The 14,572-nt window shown below is 42.8% G+C and overlaps 1 non-coding gene across 1 annotated transcript; it reads left to right on the forward strand.

The window, feature by feature from the left end:
- The first annotated feature begins 14,228 nt into the window (after positions 1 to 14,228).
- LOC125610434 lies at positions 14,229 to 14,335 on the forward strand. The gene has a single exon (XR_007340453.1). It is a non-coding gene; the product is annotated as a U6 spliceosomal RNA (small nuclear RNA).
- The last annotated feature ends 237 nt before the right edge of the window (positions 14,336 to 14,572 follow it).

A 14,572-nucleotide genomic window follows, 5' to 3' on the forward strand; every position in this document is an offset into this window, starting at 1 on the left:
ATGGGAGCCACGGCCTCTCTCTTACACAGGAGGGCACCACTGACCCTCTCTTTCTTCTCAAGGGATTTGACCTTCCTACTGTTTAGGAATGGAGTGTCCTTCGCGGTTCTCTGTCCTGAAAACTTCCAGAAGAGAGAGCTCTGGGAATAAGTAGAATTGATTTTGATTTTATTTTACTTTATTTATTTATTTATTTTTTAGCTTGGAATCTCAGTTTCCTCTTCTGAGAAATGGTGACAATAAGGTCCACCTCTTTAGGCCACAGTAAAGACTGAAGAAGTTAACGCATGGGAAGGGCTGGGATCAATGCCTGGCTCGTGGCGAGTGCCCGGTCAGGGCTATTTCTGCTTGTCATTACCCAGGGGCAGGAACTCTGCAGCCAGACTTCTTGGGTTCAGATCTCAGAACTGCTGTATTTCCTAGCCATGGGACCTTGGGTGGTAAAATGGGGATGATGATGATGATAGGGTCTCTCTCCCAGCACCATGAAAATTAAATGAGTGAAAGTATGTACAGCTGGAACAGTGACTGACACCTAGTAAGTGTTATTTATTTTTGAAATTGTTTTTGAAAGTATAGCAGTCTTGAAAGTATCCAGGAATTAAAATGCCTCTGATAACTGAGACCTCTTGAAGAACTCTCATATGGTCAGGCTCAAGGGAGACTAGATAATCCCTTCTGTCTCAGGATTTCCTGGCTGGGGTCTGAGTTGGAGGAGGTGAGTCCTAATTTGCCCCTCGTGTACTGGACATCTCAGACAATTCCTCTGTCCTCTTAGGGCTTCATCGGCCCCATCAAAAAAGAGTTGGGTAAAGCAGAGTTTTCCTTGAGCCAGCCAGCCTGTGCGACGGTGGCAGGACTTCCTGTTTCCTCCAGGGAAATCGACTCTCCGACACAGGCTGGGAGTGAGCCAAGTCCTAATGCGGTGTCCTTTGAAGGCACGCCCAGCTTCACCATTTCAAATGCAATATGCTTATTGCTGGTCTGATTTTTATTGGGAAAAAGCAGCAGTATACTTTCTAGGTCCCTGGGGTCTGAATTAAAATAAAGGAAGTACTTTAAAAAATCAAATCCAAATAACAGGACTTGGAAGCACGCTGTTAAGTGAGGGTATCACAGACCTCGGAAGCTGCTTCCATCCCAACTCCTGAGACAAAGCCTCGTGGTAATTGCATTTGGAGGTCCCAAAGGCATTGGTAATGGAGGCAAGATGGTCTTAGAGTCCTGTTTGCATAACAAAGCAGATAAATTACAAAAGCTACAGCTTATTGAGTACCTACTAAGTGCCAGGTCTGGGACCATATTATAAACTGGTAAGGTGGGCACAGTCTTCATTTTGCAGATGAAGAAAGTTTACCTGTGTACTTTCTTTACCATTTATGGTATAATAATTGGCAGAGCTAAGATTCTATCCTAGGTTTTCCTTACACCAAAAATCTATATGATTTCTTTTAAGGCTAGTGTTTTTCAAACTGCTGATTGAGATCTAGGAGTAAGTCATGAAATTAGTGAGTCGAAACCAGTATTTTAAAAAATAGAATAGAAAATATGGTTGCGTCATCTGGGTAAAGATAAGCAGCATTTCATGAAATATGTGTGTTTGTGTTTGTATACACACACATATGTAACTATAACATATATGTTTATATGCATTTAATCATAATGTAATGTATATTTCCTACTGTAGTCACAATCAAAAATGATGAGAAAGCCACAGCTCTAGGTCAAATGGCTTCCCAGCTAGTTAAAGCTAACATTGACTAAGATTTTACTATGCACTGGACTATATGGGCTGCATTAATTATTACAACAACACTGTGAGATAGACAGTATTAACATCATCCTTGTTTACCATAAAAAAAAAAAAACAAGGTTCAGAGAGATTAAATTATTTGCCCACAGGCCAAAAGTTAATAAGCAGCAAAACCTGAATTTGAACCTAGATCGCTGGGCTTTAGCACCTGCATATTTAACCTTCTTGTTAACTTTTCTGCTTGAGCTGTCGGGAGGCCTCAAGAACTGTATAGTCCAGCTGCAGGTGGGAAGAGCCTGACTCCCATCAGGTGTGGCCAGCTGTGACCCACTGGCTCTGTAACCATCCTCCTACAGCTCCATCTTTCACCTTCCTCTCTGTACATTAGCAAGACAGGCTTACAGACCCCTGTTGAATCTGCAGCTTCAAATTTCTCTCATCCTCCTACATTTGAAATTAATTAACCTCCTAATTATTTAGACATTCATTCACCAACTTGTGTGCAATTCAAATCTATTACACTTCAGGGGACGTGTCTATATCGTGTGTATTCTGCTGCGAGCCCCACGTGGTCAGAAGGGAAGTGGAAGGGGGAGATTTGTAGAATCAATTTTTTAAAAAATTCCGATGCATTTCTGAGGCATCTGAAGTGTTGATGAGATAGCTGGGGTTCTTGGGTGCTTGACTTTTAAATTCACATTTCTGAAAGGCAAGATACAAAATTGATTATACAGTATGATCTCAACTGTGTTAAAAATGTATATAGAGAGGATCAGGAGGAAGTGAACGGTGGTTGCCTCTGGATGGTGGGGTGATGGGTGATTTTGATTTTCTCCTTTGGGCTTTTTATTTTCTCCCCAAATTTCTTACAATGGATAAAACGTGTGGCTTTAAAAATTCACTAAGTAAAATTTAATTTCCAAGGTAGAGTATAGGATTGTTTTTAATTTTAAGGAGTAAGCAGAGTGTGGAAGCCAAATGCATGCTGCCCTTGGTACCCACTAGGAAGCTTCAGAGCAGCTTGCCAGTAAGGTGACAGCCATGTGACATGCCATGTGACAAGGTGACCTTACCCACGTGGGTACTGTCCACTCTTTTCTAGCTTCCTTTCTGAGTTGGGGAGCCCAGATTCTGCCATCTGACAGTTAGATTAGGATTAGGATCAGCTGCTCTATGGTAACCCATTCTGGAGTCTGACTCTGACCTAGACCGTGCACTTGTCCCTGGACTGGGCTCCCATCTCAGTCGTCCTTGTGCCTCCCTAGAGCCACGCCCGGGACCTGGCACCGCGTGTGATAATACATGTTTAGGGAATCTCCTTCCACAGTAAGTATTATTTAATACTCACAGCAAACCTAGGAAAAGGTGCTACACTGTCCCTGTTTTACGGATGGGGAAACTGAGGTCTGGTCAGGAAGTAGGTCCTGACCAATCACCACCAGACTGACTTAAGCAACGTGCTAAAGATCACACAGTGAGCAACAAAACTGAGACTTTGAGCCCAGGCAATGTTGCTGTGGAGTATCCTTTTTAGCCATCCCGCTGTGCTGCCTCCCTGACTTTAGGATGCTGTTGAGATCTGAGTCCAGTCAGGGGAAACTGGAGGCCATCTGTCTCCTAGGCCTTCAATCACAGAGGGCAACAGATTAAAATTTCCGACCTCATCTCCAAGTGAAAATGTTCCTCCAATTACAGACACATTGAGGGGACTGAAAGAGGATGGTGGTTTTTCGTAGGGTTTCTCATGCCCTGTCACTGGACCATCCCGCCTGAAATGTATGGCGAATCCATATGTTTTTATAGTCTTGGAATTTTCTTGGGACTAGCACAACTACATCGCAATATGTCACATATGCATCAAAATCATTTGTTAAATTTAAACATTTAAAATACACCAACATTTTGAAACTTTTCCTTTATGTATTTATTTTAACAAACCAAAGCCTTAAAGATGGAAGAGATGTGGGCCTTTAGGGCTCTGTGGGAGCCCTGTTTAAATTACCTCCTGTCCCAGATTCTCCCTTCTTCTGCCTTACCCATTCCTCTTGACTACAGTGGCAAGGTGGAAATTTCTAAATTGGTACTTAACATATCACAGTGGCTTTGATGATCCAGGGAACTAGAGCGTAGTGTCCAACGGTGTAGATTTTAAAGCAAGACTTCTTGGGTTCAAATATTACCACTGCCATTTGCTAGCTGTGAGAACTTGGGAAATCTAGTGAAGCATTCTGGGCCTCAGTTCTCTTATCTGTAAGATGGGGATAATCCTGTTCTTGTTTTCTCTAACGGGGATTGTGCTTTTTGAGAACAGCAGCTGCATTTCATTCTCTATCCCAAACTTCTTGAGTGTTGAGGCCAAAGTAGGTGTCCCCAAATGTCTATTAAATAAATAAATGAACGCCTCTGTAAAAATGAGCCAACGGCATGTGTCTCTTGGGGTTGTGTTAAAGAACAAAAGAGCCAGGTTCAGGGGCAAACGCCTATAATCCCAGCAGCTTGAGAGGCTGAGACAGGAGGGTCGTGGGCTCAAAGCCAGCTTCAGCAAAAGGGAGGCGCTAAGCAACTCAGTGAGACCCTGTCTCTAAATAAAATACAAAATAGGGCTGGGGATGTGGCTCAGTGGCCCAGTGTCCCTGAGTTCGATGCCCGGTACAAAAAAAAAACAAACCAAAAAACCAAAACAAACAAACAAACAAAAACCACCCAAGGTGATAAAATGCCCTGTTAAGGGGAAAAGTGTGCGACGTGCGACAAATATTTCCTCCTCTCTTGCCCCACTCTATTCAAGACCCAGGCCTCCTTGCCAAGTGTGCTTTCTTAACTCACAGGCCAGCTCAGGGACAGCACTGTTCCTCTAGTTAAGCAGACAAATACCCACCACTGAGCGCTGACCAACCAGTGCCCAACAATAGGTCTGGTCAGGAAGTAGGTCCTGACCAATCACCACCAGACTGACTGATGCTGACCAATCACCACCAAGCAGGTGGGTGTTAACGTTTATCAATCTGCCAGGCAACAGCCAATCAGCAGCCTGAGTGGGTTATTCTGACCAATCACTACCCCAGGGTGCTGGCGGATGCCTCTGAGCTGAAGTTCCGTGGAGCCGCAAGGCTCAAGCCCTGTGCCCAGGAACTGGGAGCACTGGGGACCAAGGAGCCTGTTCCTCCCTTAGCCTGAGGTTCCGACGCCTGTAAGTAGAGATCACCCTGTCGAGGAGGGGTTGCCAAGGCAACAGGCATTGCCTCATCTACCCTGAATTCTGAGCAGTCCTTGCCCCACCTGTCTTCATTAGTAGCCTCAATGATGTCGAGGCTCATCACTGGCCTTTCCCACCTGCTTGTGACATCTTTGACTGCCCTGTCCTGTTGCAAAAGAAGGTAGTTTTCATTCTTTCCAGTACAAAATCATGTGCTGCATGGAGGTTCAAATCCTGTTGGACTAGCGTCCTGATTAATGGTGAATTGAAGCCGGGGTCGGGGGTCAGGGAAACATGGGTTGACCTTTGGCTTTGGTAATGAATTCCAGACGTCTCTTTTGTTGTCCCCTCTTGAACAGTTTCTCACGGTGCACCTCTGCCCTCTCACCTGGACTTCCTCCACCCTCCCAGCAGTGCTGACAGCTCCATTTTCTTTGCCCTGGGATTAGAGCCAGTAAGGACCCACGGCATGCTTGTGAGAGGAACCTGAAAGATTCTGTAAGCTCTATAAACTTGGTTGTTTGGAGTCACAAGTCTCTCTGTGTCTTTGAAAAAAAAAGTGTTACAACTTGTGACATGTCTTCTGAGCTTTCTCCCCTCATTTTGTTCTCAGGCATTTGTTTATTCAAATCTCGGAGGATTGTTTGAAATAATTTATTCCTCCAGTGACTGGTTCTGGGAACCTACTGCAAATGTGGGGTGGGTACCATAGTTGGCAGGGTGAGTAGGACAGATTGCCCCTGTGGTTCTGGAGGCTTCCGTTGTTTTTTTTTTTTTTTTTTTTGGTTGTTGTTGTTTGTTTGTTTGTTTGTTTTGGTACCAGGGATTGAATTTAGGGGCACTTAACCACTGAGTCACATCCCCAGACCTTTTTATTTTTATTTTTATTTTTTTTAGTTTTTGGGTACCAGGGATTGAACTCAGGGACACTCAACCACTGAGCCACATCCCCAGCCATAATTTTTTTATATATATTTAGAGACAGGGTCTCACTGAGTTGTTTAGTGCCTCACTGTTGCTGAGGCTGATTTTAAACCCTGGATCCTCCCAACTCAGCCTCCTGAGCTGCTGGGATTACAGGTGTGGGCCACTGCCACCGGCTTTTATTTATTTATTTATTTATTTATTTTTTGAGACAGGATTTTGCTGAGTTACTTAGGGCCTTGCTAAATTACTGAGCCTGGCCTCAAACTTGCAGTCCTCCTGCCTCAGCCTCCTGGTCACTTGGATTACAGACGTGTGCCACCACACCTGGTGCCATCACTAATTCTGATCAAGACTGGGAGAACAGGAAGAGAAGCATCAAAGGAGTGAATAATCTCAAAAGGAGAGCTGCAAGTCAGGAAGACCACGTAGGAAAGACGCCTGTGATTGGGACTTCGAGAGATGAGGAATTCTATACAAAAAGAATAAGAAGAAAATATTTACCACAATAACTTTTTTTTTTTTTTTAACAGGAGGAAGATCAGTTGCAGGTTGGTCTCACTGTCATCATTTGCAAAGGTAGTATTTGAGGCATTGTGATGGATTCCAAAATGGGAAGGCTTGGCCCCTGCCTTTGAGGACAAGATCCGGGAGAAGGGGACAACTGCACAACATATGACCAACCATATTATTGCTATAATCATGGCACAAGTGAAATATTTTGGGACTATAGAGAAGGGAGATGATCATATGTCACAAAATAGTTGGCATTTGGCTATATTTCTCTTTTTAGTTTCTGCTTAGTTTGTGACTTCCTGGAAATGCCATCTCCTTCCCTCCCTACACCCCTCCATCTCGTGCCACCATGTTTCTGTAAATGGATTTGCAAGGCAATCAGTCCATCTCGTACTAATGATGACAGCTACCACACATGGACTGGCCAGTGTGTGGGGTGCCTTATTCAATTTTCAATACTACTGATATCCACCGCTGCATAACAAATTACCCCCAAATTTGGTGGTTTAGAACAGCAACTATTCACTGTCTCATCATTGGATGACTCAGGCTTAGCTGGGTCCTCTGCCTCAGGGTGTCTCCTAAACCACCACTGAGGCATTGGCTGGGCTTCAGTTATCTTGAGGCTCGACTCCAGGGACTCTGCTCCTGAGCTGCCCTGCAGAACTGTGGTCAGGATTCAGCTCTTTGTGGGCCGTTGGGCCTCGGGCCTCAGTTGGTTCCTCACTGGCTCCCGGCTGGAGGTTGTGCTCCATTCCTTCCTGTGTGGGCCTCTCCACAGGGCAGCTCACGGCAAGATAGCCTGGTTGAACAGAGCACAAGGGAAAAGAGCCAGAGAGGGAGAGCAAGCTAGATGGGAGCCCTTGTCTTTCAATCTAGCCTAAGAGGCCACAGCCCATCATGATAGCTGTATTCTTTTCCATAGAGGGGAGCCATCTGGCCCAGCTCACTCTGAACTCCAGGAGGAAGGGTCCTTGGAAGCTATTCTAGAAGCTCACTGCTATGCCCACTCTAGATAACAGGGGTTCTCTCCTTTTTTTTTTGGAAAGAAAACTGAAACTTACAGATCTTGCTCAGTTCATACACTAAGTAGCAGAACCAGAATTTGAACCGGTCTTTCTCCAAATCCTGCTTCTTTCCACTCACTCCTTCACACTGCTGCCTCTGGCGGCTGGTTGAAGCCTCTCAGGACAGACAAGACCATGCCGCTCCCCAGAATCACCTGTTCAGGTGGCGTGGCTGACAGTCTCCACTCTGAGGCTTCTGCGGCAGCCTGCATAGCTCTTCTATTTTCCCTGATCCCGAAAGCATTTATTTCCACTCTAGTTTTAGACAGCAGAGAAGTACAGAAAAGGCCAAATATTTGCTGCCCTCTGAGCAGCTCTTTCCTGAAAGCCTCTCACTAGCTTCCCAGGGTCTCGTTGAAAGCACTTGAGAGCGAGCATGCACCTTGCAGTAATGTACTTTTTCCACAGATGATTAATCAGGAGCGTCCCGGATGGCTTGGCACAGATGGAGGTGAGGGAGAGAGCCAGATCGTAAATCCAAATAAATTTATAGCTTCGCCGTCCTTCCCATTATTACATCAGGAAGGCTGTGTTTCCCTTTGAGAGCCTGAAGATATGGGAGAGGCTTTGCATACTGAGGACTCAGTCCAAGGATGCTAACTCCGCTAGGTAAGGTTTTGGTGAGAAGTAACCAAGAGGACGTTGTATTGGAGGAGCTTAAGGACCTGGCCTTTGTTGTCGGAAGTTGCACAAGAAAACTGTTTAAAGCACTTAGCACCTCCTGCCTGAAACCTTAGTTCTTATTTTCATTTCCTCTTCTCTTTCGAGAAAGTTCTTGGGGACGGGTTATCTTTTAATCGGCACATTCCCTAACATGTCTTGTGTCAATTATGGTGAGCACTGAATAACTCTCTTTTTACAGAGCGTGTAACCATCTCCTTAATGAATGTAAGCAGCTCAGCTCAGCCTTCGCTCTTTTCCGGAGACTGGAGTGGCAGGAGGTTCCAGGCACGGTACCTTCACTGCTTCACGGCCAGGAGGTGGTGTTGCATGAATTCGCTATTGCACACTGAGGACTTTGGTAATCACTGAAGAAATGTTCTGATGAGCCCGCGCTAGTTCCCTCTGATTCTGTGAAATTGGGCTCTGAAAGGGACACCTGGTGTTTGCTGCAGGCCTTATGCTGATTTCTGAGACCCTGCCTGGCACTCTGACCCTCTCTGCTCCATAGTTTCCCCCTTTTCTTTTAAAATGTCAAGAACAGAAAACACCTCTATTTTAGGATAAGTGATGACAGACAAGTTTCTCAGTAAAAGGAACATTGGCCCAGGAGCCAAGTCCCGGTGTAAAAGTCGTCTTCTTTTGGATAATGTCCCTTTACCGGTGGTGGGAAAACACACACTTTCTCCTGTCAGTTTCTTGCCATGTGGCCTTGGTCCAAAGAGAAACTTCCTGCCCTAATGTTACTTATCTCTGTAATGAGACTATTATCATCACCTCCCTTACAGCACAGGGCTAATGTGGGAATCCCAGAAAGAATGGGATATAAACTACTCCATGATATGATGGTAATCATGATGGTAATGACTGCAATGGCCATCACGAACCTTGCAGTTACTGTGTGCTGGGAAATGTGTTAAGTGCTTTATGTGAATTTTCTCATTTAATCCTCATAATACTTTTTATGAGGTGGGTAGAATTGCCCCATTTTACAGAAGAGGGAACTGAGGCTTTGAAAGGGTAAGTGACTTGTCTGAGGTTATATGGCTGGTAAGCCTTGGAGCCAGGATTCAAATCCAGACAGCCCAACTCCCAAGCCCTCAAAATGTCTTATTTACACAAAACTACTGTGTCACGTGGAGAAGCACTATAAACTTTTTCTCTCTTTTCTTTTTCTTTTTGTATGTGTACCAGGGATTAAACCCAGGGGTGCTTAACCACTGAAATATATCCCCAGACCTTTTAATTTTTTTAGTTTGAGAAATGGCCTCCCTAAGTTTCTGAGGCTGACCTTGAACTTGAGATCCTCCTGCTTCAGCCTTCCAAGCCACTGAGATTACAGGTGTGCACCACTGTGCCTGGCTCCTCTCTTATATACGTGTAAAGTGTAGTTATTTTATTTTTCACATTGAGTGGTATGAAATCTCTTGTCCTTCACAATGTCAAAATCCTGTAAGATTTTCAGTCTGGTGTGAATGCCACACACAGGGAAGAAGACAGTCTTTTTAACATGCAATTTTGAATATTTTGTATTAGACATCCACATACAAAAGAATGAAGTTGGATACTAACCCTATACCACATATAAAAATCACTTATAAAAATCACCCAAACTTAAGAGCTAAAACTATAAAACTCTTGGGAGTTGGAAACAGGGAAAAACCTTGGATTTGGTGATTTCTTAGGTATGACTCCAAAAATACAGCAAGGAATGTTTAAATAAATAAGACTATCAAAATGGAACACTTTCATGCATCAAAGGACACTATCAAGAAAGTGAAAAGATAACCCACAGAATGGGAGAAAATATTGGCAAATCATATATCTGATAAGGGATTAGTATCTAGAGTATATCTTACAACTCAACAACAATAAAATGACCCAATTTAAAAATGGACAAAGGATTTGAATAGAAGTTTCTCCACAGAAAATGTACAGATGATCAAAATTACTTGAAAAATGCTCATTATCGCTGGTCATTGGGGAGATACACATCAAACACATAAAGAAATGCTTCTTCACACTCATTGAGACAGGTATAATAAAAAAAAGAAAATTATAAGTATTGTCAAAGACGTAGAGAAATTGGAGCCCTGGTGCTTTGCTGGTGGAAATATAAAATGGTGAAGTGGAAAACAGATGAAATTTTCTCAAAAAGTTAAATACTGAATGAGCCAGCAATTCCACTTCCATATAGATATATAAAATAAGAACGACTACCCATTAAAACTGACTGGAGGATAAAAAAAAAAAAAAAAAGAAAGAACCCAAAGCAGGAATTACACAGACAGTTGCCCCTCAGTGTTTATAGTAGCATTATTCTCCAAAAGTGTCCATCAACAGATGAATGGATAACCAAAATGTGGAGTATACACACAAGGGAATATTATTCAGCCTTCAAAGGGTATGACATTATGCTACATGCTACATGCTACAATAATATAGATAAATCCTGGAAACATTTGCTAAGTGAAACAAGTTACAAAAGGTCAAATACTGTATGATTCCACTTATATGAAGTACTTAGAATGGACAAATTCATAGGGACAGAGCATAGAATACAGCTTACAAGGGGCAAGAGAAGAGAGGAATGGTTAGTTATTATCCAATAGGCATAGAATTTTTGTTTGCAGTGATGCAACATTTCTAGAAATGGATAGCGGTGATGGTTGCGCAGCATTAAAAATGTACTTAACGCCCCTGCATAAAAGTGATCAACAGGGTAATATTTATGTTATGGGTGTTTTGCCACAGTAGGAAAAAAATGTTTTTAAGCATGTAAGAAATCTTACCCTAGGACATTTAGGTCTTATTAATTTGAATTTTTCATTAACATAATTTTATTACATTTATCACTATTTAAAAATGACATTTTATTGAATGTTATGATTAATAATTATAAGATAATTATTAATGTTAACATCAATATGTTACATGAATATGTTACATTAATAATACTAATGTGATGTAGTTTTTCATTGCAAAGTGGAAAATGTAGAACAACCAAAGGGGAAGTTAAAACATTCTTTGTCCTAGAGAGAGCCACATTTAGTGTCCTTCCAAATCATCGCTCTCCGAGTCTCGTTTTCCTCCCTTTCCCCCTTTGATTCAGTGGTGCACCCCTCCTGCCTCAGGAACTTGGAGGTCACTTTGCTCTGAGAGTTCTCATCTACGTGGAGTTGAGTCTTTCCCATCCAATGGGGGAGGGGGGAACACTTTCTAAAACTAAGTGAAGTGATAAAACACTGAAAAGAAGCCAAGAAATGTGTGATCAGAATGCTCAGATTCATGCTGAGACCATTTGGAAGTTGCGTTGGAAAGAACAACTTTCAACACACTGTGCCCAGAAGTCTCGGAAGACGTGTGGCCAAAGGAACGATCTGCAGCGTTCCATTCAGTCCATATCAGAGAGGAAAACGCTTTCTTTTGGCAACTCCTACTAATCCTCCTCCTAGCCTCATGGGTGGGTTGTAGGGCAGGGTCCACAACTGCTTGGCTGGGTTCTCCGTCAACATTTTACTTATCTGTTGAAATTAGAGTTCCATGTCAGAATTTCTGAGGAACCTGCCCTTAACCTCTTGGATTATGCATAGGGTTCTAGCTAGAGAATTAAAATGTAAATTTCTATTATTTTTAATAATAATATTAAAGGTCAGTTGGTGGCTTCCTTTTTAAGAGCAAATAGTCTTCTGCTCAGTAGGGGGCGCTCTTCTAGGTCTTGAGCACTAGCCAAGGAAGGCTTTGGACTCCTCTCCCCTTCAGGGGGCTTTGCCCTCCGTGGTCCTGGAGTCTGCTATGTTGAGTTGTTTGGAAGAAGGAAGTGTTGCTGGAGCTTAGATTTTTGCTTATCAGATCAGGAAAAAGACTAAAAATGAGCCAATTTCTAGGAAGCAAGGTGGCCCATGCTGCTGATTTGGCATTGCCCCGTACTCCTTCTGAGACGTTTGTGTCTCTTCTTAAATAGAGTTTCAATAATGCAGAATTTCTGTTTTGATGACTTGAGGTTTTCTTAAGTACATCCAATAATTTCCATTTCCTCTTGGCTCTTTGGCTCCATTCCACACAGTTTTGCCCACCTGTGCTCCTGAGCTTGATGCCTGCTTGGGCTGCCTTCCTTTTGTTTCTGTTGCTCCTCCTTAAATCTTACCCTGTGTGGACTATGACAAGGCTGTTGGGTCTTCTGGGAGTCAACACACAATTTGGTATATTTCTTTCCCTGGGGAACATTCCAGATGGTCCTCAAGCTTATCCTGATCCTTACAGTAGTTCTGCTCAGTATTTAAAGCTATTATAATGCTTTCTCCAATTAGTTCTTAAAAATCCATTAATTAGTTCACTCAACAAATATTTTAAAGCCCTTACATTCCAGGGCCTCTGTTAAGCATGAGATATATTTATGAAGAAGGAAAATCCCTCTCCCTGAGTTTAGCTGAAATGAAGAAATAGGTGAATCCTCTGCTCTTCACACATTATTGCTGGTGATGATACTTAGACTGTTGACTATGACTACAGTGTCTTGGAACACAGAGAAGGTGTAATGATCATTCCCTTTCTCCTTACTCCTCTTTTAGCTTCTAGTATAACCATGAATCTGCTCATCTCCCTACCTCTCTCACCCACCTTGAATGTTGGTATCAACCAGGATCCTGTCTTAGGTCCTCTCCTTTTAATTGTATCATTTCTTTTCCTGATTTTTTTTTTTTTTTTTTTTTTTTATGTTTTGTTTTTTTTTTTTTTAATTTTTTAGATTTTGAGAGTTCTTTATATATTCNTTTTTTTTTTTTTTTTTTTTTTTGGCTTTTCCTCTGACTCTACCACAAATTGCTGATAAATCCTCAATTTGTTTCCCAGAACCAATTATCCCCCTTCCTGTTGGATACATGGCCCACCTGGACTTCCACCTGAGCACATGGGGTATCTTCTTCAAAGCCTGCTATCTCCACCCCAGCTTCCCCGTCCCATTCAGAAACCTGGAATTCTAGCCTCTGGCCTAGTAGCTTTCCATTACTGAGGTTACTTTTCCCACCCTCCCCTCCTGATTGTTTCACTATCTCTGGGTTCCCACCACTACGCTGCCCACCTCAGTAGACCGGTAGCTTTTGAAACTGTGTAACTCAAGACCTCTCAGGGGTTTTTGAGGTTGGAGTGGAAATGGATGTTGAGCAGGGAGAACTGTGGGCTTCCCGTTCCCAGTTCACCCTCGGTAGCTGCACGTCTCTTTGTTTTTCATGCTATTCAAAGAGCATTCAGTGGTTCAACACTTGAAAACCATTGGTCTTAAATCCTTAGCATTTCTTTCCTGAATTTTTCTTTCCAAAGCTCCAGCTGACCACGCTTCCCTGTCTTCTCATCCATTTTGCCCAGCAGTTCTTAACCTTTCCCTGGTGGAGATGCACAGGTGGGCCGATGTTCATTTGCTGGGTATCCTTGCTGTCCTGTGTAAACACCTGGAATGCAGTAAGGCAATTAGAATGCCGGTGGACGGGTGTGCTGCTATCGTGAGCATAACCTTGAATCCACTCTAATTTATTAAAATAAGTACATCCTTTTCGGTCTTTAGCTATGATCCATGATAAATGACTTGCAACACGTCTCACAAATGATCCCAGCTCTGCTCCAACCCACTGCTGCCCTCTCCACATGGGCATCCTGATCACTCCTCTGTTTGACTTTCGTCAGTGACTCACGATTGCCCCTGAGATAGGTTTTTAACTTCTCTCTGTAGCTGGCAAGTTCTGCTGTGGCCTTGTCCTGGCTACCCTTTTAGCTCTGGCTCTTTTTTCATTTCTCCCTGTACCAGTCACACCACCCAGCACTCGCCCAGGATGGCAGGTTTCTCCATGTGCAGCTCCTCCTGCTGGTCATTGCCCCTCAACCTTAAACTCCAAATAATTTTTTTTTTTTTTTTTTTTAAGATGAAACAGTTCTCATTTTCCCAATAACTGCCACTCGATGTTCTGTTCATCCTTTGTTACTTTCTTGATGGGTAGTGGGAATATTTAGTCACATCTTAATCTAATAATTTATTAGTCCTATTTATTCCTTAAATGACTCATTCCTGTCCATATTCATCCTGTTCTATTTCAACTATTCATTTTGAAAATTTTAAATGGTGCTCGCTTCGGCAGCACATATACTAAAATTGGAACGATACAGAGAAGATTAGCATGGCCCCTGCGCAAGGATGACACGCAAATTCGTGAAGCGTTCCATATTTTTGGACAGTAAAGGGGGGGGGGGAAATAATCAAAGAGGAAAACAAACCATGTTTAGTAACAGAAATAAACAAATATGGCTGGAAGAACAACCCATATCTCAATAATAACCCTAAATGTTAATGGCTTAAACTCACCAATTAAGAGACACAGGCTAGTAGAATGGATCACAAAACAAGACCCAACAATATGCTGCCTACAGGAGACGCATTTGATAGGAAAAGACATACATAGGCTGAAG

Source organism: Marmota marmota, unplaced genomic scaffold (assembly GCF_001458135.2).
Source record: "Marmota marmota marmota unplaced genomic scaffold, marMar, whole genome shotgun sequence".
In the NCBI taxonomy this organism is placed as follows: Eukaryota; Metazoa; Chordata; class Mammalia; order Rodentia; family Sciuridae; genus Marmota; species Marmota marmota.